Genomic DNA, 8,346 nt, shown 5'->3' on the forward strand with positions numbered 1-8,346 from the left:
TGTGTCCCCCACTGGGAACTGGCCTGCAACCCAGGCATGTGCCCTGCCTGGGAATCGAACCGCGATCCTGTGCTTCACAGACCTGTGCTCAATCCACTGAGCTACATCAGCCAGGGCTTATGAATGGCTTTTTCCGCGACTGTTGATATACTCATGTGATTTTTGTCTTTGCTTTTTTTATGTAATGTATTACTTTTAACAATTTGTGAATATTTGACCATTCTCTCATCCCTGGGATAAATCCCACTTGGTCATTGTATATGATTTTTTTAATGTATTGTTGAATGAGATTTGCCAATATTTTGTTGACGATTTTACCATCTATGTTCAGTGATGTTGGCCTGAAGTTTTCTTTCTTTGTTGTGTCTTGATCTGGCTTTGAAATTAGGATAATGCTGGCTTCATAAAAAGAGTTTAGGAGTCTTCCATTATTTTAGATATTTTGGAATAGTCTGTAAATAATAGGGGTTAGCTCTTTCTTAAATGCTTTGGAGAATTCTCCTGTTAACCATCTGGTCCAGGGCTTTTGTGTGATGGGAGTTTTTTGATTACTGCTTCAATTTCATCTGCTGTTATTGGTCTGTTCAGTTCTCTGCTTCTTCTTCATTGAGTTTTGAAAGATTATATTTTTTGAGAAATTTGTCCATTTCCCCTAGGTTTTCAAAATTTTTGGCATACAGTTCTTCATAGTAATTTCTTACAATCCTTTGTATTTCTGTGGTATCAGTTGTAATCTCTCCTTTTTCATTTCTGATTGTGTTTAGTTGGGTCCTCTCTTTTTTTCTTGATGAGCCTACTTAAAAGTTTGTCTATTTTGTTTATCTTTTGAAAGAACCAACTCCTGGATTTATTGATCTTTAGAATTTTGCTTTTGGTCTCTATGTCATTTAATTCTGGTATGATCTTGGTTATTTTCTTCCTTCTACTTGCTCTGGGCTGTCTTTGTTGTTGTTCCTTGAGTTCTTGAAGGCGTAGGGGTTAGGTTGTTTTTTTGAAATGTTTCTATCTTCTTTAGGTAAGCCTGTTTTGCTATCTAATTCCCTCCCAGGACTGCCTTTGCTGTATCTCATAACTTTTAGATTGTTGTGAGTTCATTTTCATTTGTTTCAAGAAACTTTTAAAATTCTTCCTTAATGTCTTCCTTGGCCCACTCATTGTTTAATAGTATGCTATTCAATCTCCATGATTTAGAGGTTTGTTTTTTTTTTAAATTTTTATCCTTGAGGATGGTTTTCAGTTTCAATCTTTTGTGGTTGGAGTAAGTGTTGGCATGATTTTAATTTACTTGAATTTGTTGAGGCTTGTTTTGTGTTCTATCATGTGGTCTATCTTTGAAAATGTTCCCTGTGCATTTGAGAAGAATGTGGATTTAGCTTCTTTGGGATGAAGGGCTCTATATATATATCAGTTAAGTCAATTTCATGTAGGTGGTTGTTCAATTCCACAATATCTTTGTTGATATTTTGTTAGGAAGATATGTCCTTTTTTGACAGTGGGTTTCTAAATCCACAACTATAATTTTGGTGCAGTCAATATCTTTCTTGAAGTTGTCTAAGATTTTCTTTATATATTTGGGTACTCCTATGTTGGGTGCATATATATTTACAATGTTGATGTCTTCTCGGTAGATTCTTCCTTTGAGTATTATGAAGTGACCTTCTGAGTCTCTGTTTATGGCCCCTTTTTTGAAGACTATTTTATCTGATATGAGTATTGCTACCCTAGCTTTTCTGTCGGATATGAGTATTGCTACCCTAGCTTTTTTTCCCTGGCCATTTGCTTGGAAAATTTGTTTCCAGCCCTTTGCTTTTTGTCTGTGTAGGTCTTTTGTCCTGAGGTAGGTCTCTTGTAGGCAGCATATGTGTGGGTCATGTTTTCTTATCCATGCAGCTATTCTGTGTCTTTTGATTGGAGCATTTAATCCACTTAAGTTTAAGGTTATTATTGATGGGTACTTATCAATTGCCATTTTTGTACCTGTGTTCCTCTCTGTCTCTCTTTTCCTCTCTTTCCTTAAAGCAGTTCTTTTAGCATCTCTTGCAGAACTGGTCTGGAGGAGCTGTATTCTTTTAGACTTCTTTTGTCTTGGAAGCTATTTGGCCTTCTATCTTGATTGAGAGCCTTGCTGGGTAAAGTAGCCTTGGTTGCAGGCCTCTGGTTCTCATTACTTGGAATATTTCTTGCCATTCTCTTCTTGCTTAGAGCATTTGTAATGAGAAGTCAGTAGCTAATCTTATTGGGGCTTCTTTGTATGTTACTCTCTTTTTCTCCATTTCTGCCTTTAACAATCTCTCTTTATTTTGAAATTTTGCCGTTTTAATGATGATATGTCTTGTAGTGGGCCTCTTTAGGTTCCTCTTGATTGGGACTCTGTATGATTCCTGGATTTGTGTAACTTTTTCTCTCATTAAATTAGGGAAGTTTTCCATCATTACTTTTTCAAATAGTTTTTCTATTCCTTGTTCTTTTTCTTCTCCTTCTGGTATCCCTATTATTCAGATATTATTATGTTTCATATTGTCTTTCATTTCTCTTACTCCCTCTTCATTCTTTCTGAGCCTCTTTTCCATTTCTTGCTGTTTCTCTCTTTTTTTATTTTGTCCTCCAACTCACTGATCTGATCTTTTGCTTCATCGATTCTGCTTTTGATGCCTTCTACTGTGTTCTTCAGTTCAGAAATTGTGTTCTTCATTTTCTCTTGGCTCTTGCTGATAGTTTCTATTTTCTTTTTCATGTTGATATGGTTTGCAGTGAGTTCTTTGTAATTCCCTTGTAGTTTCTGGTAGCTCATTGTGAGCTTTTTGAACTTCCTGATAACCAGTTCTTTGAATTCAATATCTGGTAGTTGACTTTCCTGTATTTCTTCTAACATTCTTTCTGTGGCTTTCTCATTTCCTTCCGTTTGGGGATTGTTTTTTTGTCTTCCCATTGTTTGTGAGATTCTTCTTGTTATCCTCAGCGTCTTAAATTGATCTGTACTGGCTCCCTAGGTTTATGGTGTTAACTTCTGTGGTGGAATGCCTGTGAAATTCAGTAGTGCAGTCTCCTTGGTTATCCTGGTGCTCTCTGCTTCCACCTACTTCTTTTTTATTTTTTTGTTATCAGTTGGAGTAGGAAGGAAAATGGTTTCTGACAACGGGAGCGTATTTTATGATATTTACAGTCATAGCCAGTAGAGAAGAGATAGGAGATCTTTAGGCTATATATAGTGTTAACCATAATCCTCAACCCACCTTGCCACTTTTAAGAGAGGATGAACAAAAGGTAAGTCTCTTGTTGGAGAGGGAAGGCTTGTGAGTTGAATCTAGAAAGCAGTGAGGTTGCGGGCGGTCAGATTCTGAGGTAAGGTGAGAGTAAAGGATAGATAATAGGTGTAGTGTGTGAGCTAATAGAGTTAATCCCTCCAGTAATAGAATTCAGAAAACTGTGAAGTGGACTAAGATCCGGGAGATGTGTTGTGAAGTATTTACAGTTTTATATAACAGCTATTATTTACAATAATATTAGGGCAACAATCATATGACAGACTTTATCTGATCAGGATAATATGAATAGGGTATATAAAACTCTGGGTAGTGTGTGAAACAAAAACAAGTGGTGTGAAGTATAGAAAATTGGGAATATACTCTCGGTGAGAGAACAGGAGAAACCTTTCAAATGATACAATATAACCAGCCAAGGCAAAGAAGCCTATATAGAAAGAGGAGGAATAAAAAGATACTATTAAAATATAAAAGAAGTGAGAATAATGAAAAATAATAATAATACAAATATGCAGCAACTTGTGGCTTCTCTTCTATAGCAAAGTGAAATTTGTCTCCCTTTCTCTACTGTTGGGATTCCCCTTCTCTGGGTCCAACTCTAGTTTTTTTACAGTTCCAAGTTGTTTGTGTCACTTGTGGGTAAAAGAAAACAAACAAACAAATAAAAGGCAGGGGAAGGGATGAAGAAGCTATAAGTTTGGAAAGAAAGGAAGAAGGAATAAAAGAAATGAAGAAAAGAGGAAAAAAGTATTGAAAGATAAAACAATAATAAAATTAAAAAGATAAAAGATTTAAAAAAAAATATCTTGTTGGTATCAAACTGACCAAACAGGTTTTTCTGGCTACAGCAGGCTGAGGAGCAATTGGTGTCTTTCTGTAAGCCCTCTCCCAAGACCCAACCCAGCTCCTTTCCCCAGCACCCTACAAAGGGGATCTAGGTGTTCCTCATATCACTATTTTTCCAGGGGTTATTACTGTGGGCTGGGTTGTGGGGTGTGCAAGCGCAAGCACCCCTGCCAGGCTGCCTGGGTCCTGCAAGTTCAGGTGCAGACCTGTCCCAGTTCTGTGGTGGAATCTAGGCCCTGGGCCCAACCTCGGGTTAGCTGCCAGACGGGGTGGGGAGCAGGTTGAGCAGCTGTTGCAGAAGAATTCTTCAGTTTACTTTCCCAAAACTTTCTCCTCTTTAAAACCTGCCTCTCAGCACAGCTTAATCCCTCAGCCAGAGCAGTTACTATCAGAGTCAGAGCCCCACTGCACCTCTCTATTCTCCCGGGCTGGCAACCACAGAGTCTGAGGTTGATGTTGGCCATTTGTCCTTAGTACCCTCTCTACAAACTCCAGGAAATGAGTCTCTCCTGGCACCCAACCTTGCTTGGCTGGGGAGGGAGAGAGCTGATAACCCAGCTCTCTCACAAGGATCCTTAGGCAGGCCTGGGGCTCCCAAAGAGTCCACGGAAGATAGACCAGAAGCCGGGCCTGAGCACTGGGCACCGGTGGAGGTGCACAAAGAGCTGTGCTCGGCACTGGGATCCAGGCTTTGCGTGAGCTGAAGCTGCTGCTGCTCCTGTCTTTGCTCCAGTCCCTGAGACTCTACTGTACTGCAGCCGTCTCCTTACCGTGTGGCTTTTCTGTGACTCTTACAATTTCTGGTCCCTTATTTTCATATATGCTGAGGAACTGTTGGCTGTTTGCACTGTTCCTCCATAGATCTGCCAGGATTTTCTCCCATGTGTACTGGGAAATGGAATCTGTTCTATCCTACTTCCTCACCATCTTGGAAGCCCCTTTAGTTTTTTTCCATTGAGTATGATGTTGGCTGTAGGTCTGTCATACATGGCCTTTATTATGTTGAGGAATGCTCCCTCTATTTCCACTTTGCCGAGTGTTTTTATCATACATGGGTGCTCTACCTTACCTTATGTTTTTTCTGCATCTATTGATAGGTTCGTATAATTTTTGTATCTGCTTTTGTTTATCTGATATATTGCAGTTATTGATTTGCAAATATTGTACCATCCTTGCATCCCTGGAAAGAATCCCACTTGGATATGGTGTATGATCTTTTTTTAAAAGATTTTATTCATTTATCTTTAGAGGGGAAGGGAAGGAGACAGGGAGAGTAATAGCAATGTATGGTTGCCTCTCCTGTGTCCCCTGCTGGGCACTGGCCTGCAACCCAGGCTAGTGCTCTGACTGGGAATCAAACCGCGATCCCTTAGTTCGCAGGCCCACGCTCAATCCACTGATCATACCAGCCAGGGTGGTGTACGATCTTTTTAATGTATTGGTGGATGTGGTTTGCTAGTATTTTGTTGAGGGTTTTAGTGTATATGTTCATCAGTGATACTGACCTGAAGTTTTCATTCTTCGTTGTGTCTTTATCTGGTTCTGGGATTAGGGTGATGCTGGCTTCATAAAATGAGTTTGGGAGTCTTCCATCATTTTGGATTTTTTTGAATACTTTGTGAAGGACAGGGGTTAGCTCTCCCTAAAATGCTTTGGAGAATTCTCCTATGAAACCATGTGGTCCAAGGTTTTTGTGTGTTGAGAGTTTTTTGATTACTGCTTCAATTTTGTCTGCTATAATTGCTCTGTTCAGGCTTTCTCATTCTTTTTCATTGAGGTTGAAAGTTACATTTTTCTAGAAATGTGTTCATTTCACCTAGGTTTTCAAATTTCTTGACATGCAGTTCTACATAGTAATTTCTTACAATCCTTTCTATTTCTGTGGTATCAGTTGTAATTTCTCTTTCATTTCTGATTGTGTTTAGTTGGGTCCTCTCTCTTTTTTTCTTGATGAGCCTACTTAAAGGCTTGTTGATTTTTTTTTTATGTTTTCAAAGAACCAGCTCCTGGATTCATCAATCCTTAGAATTGTGCTTTTAGTCTCTATGTCATTTAATTCTGCTCTGATCCTGGTCATTTCCTTCCTTCTGCTTGCTCTGGGCTGTCTTTGTTGTTGTTCTAGGGTTCTTGTAGGCATAGGGTTAGGTTGTTTGTTTACCACGTTTCCATGTTTTTAATGTAGGCTTTTATTGCTATGAACTTCCCTCTCAGGACTGCCTTGGCTGTGTTCTGTAAATTTTGTGTTGTCCTGAGTTCATTTTCATTTGTTTCTAGAAACATTTTGATTTCTTCCCTAATTTCATTCTTGACCCATTTATTGTTTAATAGCATGTTATTCAATCTCCATGAGTTTTAGTGTTTTGGGTTTTTTTCATTGGGGTTGGTTTCTGGTTTCAGTCTCCTGTGGTTGGAGAAAATGCTCGGGATGATTTCAATTTTCTTGAACTTGTTGAGGCTTGCTTAGTGTCCTATCATGTAGTCTATCTACGAAAATGTTCCATGTGCATTTGAAGAGAATGTGGATTTAGTTTCTTTTGGATGAAAGGCTCTCTATGTAAGTTAAGTCCATTTTATCTAGGGCATTGTTCAATGCCACAATATCTTTATTGATATTTTGTTTGGATGATGTGTCCATTTTTGAGAGTAGGGTGTTAAAATCACCTACTATAATTTTCTTGCTGTCAGTATCTTTCTTGAATTCTTCCAAGATTTTCTTTATGTATTTGGGTGCTCCTATATGGATATATATATATATATATATATATATATATATATATATATAATGTGTACGTCTTCTTGGTGGATTCTCTCTCTGAGTATTATGAAGTGACATTCTGGGTCTGTCCTTATGGTCCCTTTTTTTTGAAGTCTATTTTGTCCGATATGAGTATTGCTACCCTAGTTTTTTTTCCTGGCCATTTGCTTGGAAAATTTGTTTCCAGCCTTTCACTTTCAGTCTGTGTAGGTCTTTTGTCCTGAGGTGGGTTTCTTTTTCTTTTCTTTTCTTTTCTTTTTTTTTTTTTGGCCACTTGTATATCTTTGGCGAAATGTTTATTCACATATTTTCCCATGTCTTTTTTTCTTAATTAATTAATTTATTTTTTATTGATTATGCCATTACAGTTGTTCTATTCCTCCCTTCATTCCCCTCCACCCTACCCCCCCATCCCCACCATTACCCCCTCCTTTAGTTTATGACCATGTGTCTCAAGTTCTTTAGATTCTATATTTCCCCTGCTATTCTTGCCCCCCCCATCAATTTTCTATCTACTGTCTATGCTACTTATTTTCTGTACCTTCACCACCCTTCTCCTCCTCCCACTCCCCTGTTGCTAACCCTCCTTGAGATCTTCATTTCTATGTTTCCACTCCTGATCTAGCTGTCCTTTTAGTTTGATTTTGTTTTAGGTGTGGTTGTTGATAACTGAGTTTGCTGTCCTTCCACTGTTCATATTTTTTTATCTTCTTTTTCTTAGATAAGTCCCTTTAACATTTCATATAATAAGGGCTTGGTGATGATGAACTCCTTGAATTTGGTCTTATCTGAGAAGCACTTTATCTGTCCTTCCATTCTAAATGAAAGTTTTGCTGGATAGAGCAATCTTGGTTGTAGGTCTTTGGATTTCATGACTTGGAATACCTCTTTCCAGCCCCTTCTTGCCTGTAAGGTCTCTTTTGAGAAATCAGCTGACAGTCTGATGGGGACTCCTTTGTAGGTGACTGTTCCCTTAGCTCTTGCTGCTTCTAGGATTCTCTCCTTCATTTTAATCTTGGCTAATGTAATGATGATGTGCCTCAGTGTGTCCAACTTCTTAGGTCCAACTTCTTTGGGACTCTCTGAGCTTCCTGGATTTCCTGGAAGTCTATTTCCTTTGCCAGATTGGGGAAATTCTGCTTTATTATTTGTTTAAATAAGTTTTCCACTGGTGGCTGTGCCTTTCCCCCTTCTGGTACCCCAATAATTTGGCCGTTGGAGCATTTAAAGATGTCCTGGAGGTTCCTAAGAATCTCTTCATTTTTTTGAATTCTTGCTTCTTGACTCTTTTCTGTTTGGCCATTTTTGCTTTCTTCTGGTCCACTCCATTGATTTGAGTCCCAGTTTCCTTTTCATTGCTATTGGTTTCCGGTGCAATTCCATTCATTTCAATTAGTTTTGCCTTCATATGTTTGTCTAATTTGTGGCTATAATCAACCAGTTCTGTGAGGATCCTGATCACCAGTGTTTTAAACTGTGAGT

The sequence above is a fragment of the Artibeus jamaicensis genome, unplaced genomic scaffold, assembly GCF_021234435.1.
Source record: "Artibeus jamaicensis isolate MK-2021 breed Jamaican fruit bat unplaced genomic scaffold, CSHL_Jam_final contig_475, whole genome shotgun sequence".
Lineage (NCBI taxonomy): Eukaryota > Metazoa > Chordata > Mammalia > Chiroptera > Phyllostomidae > Artibeus > Artibeus jamaicensis.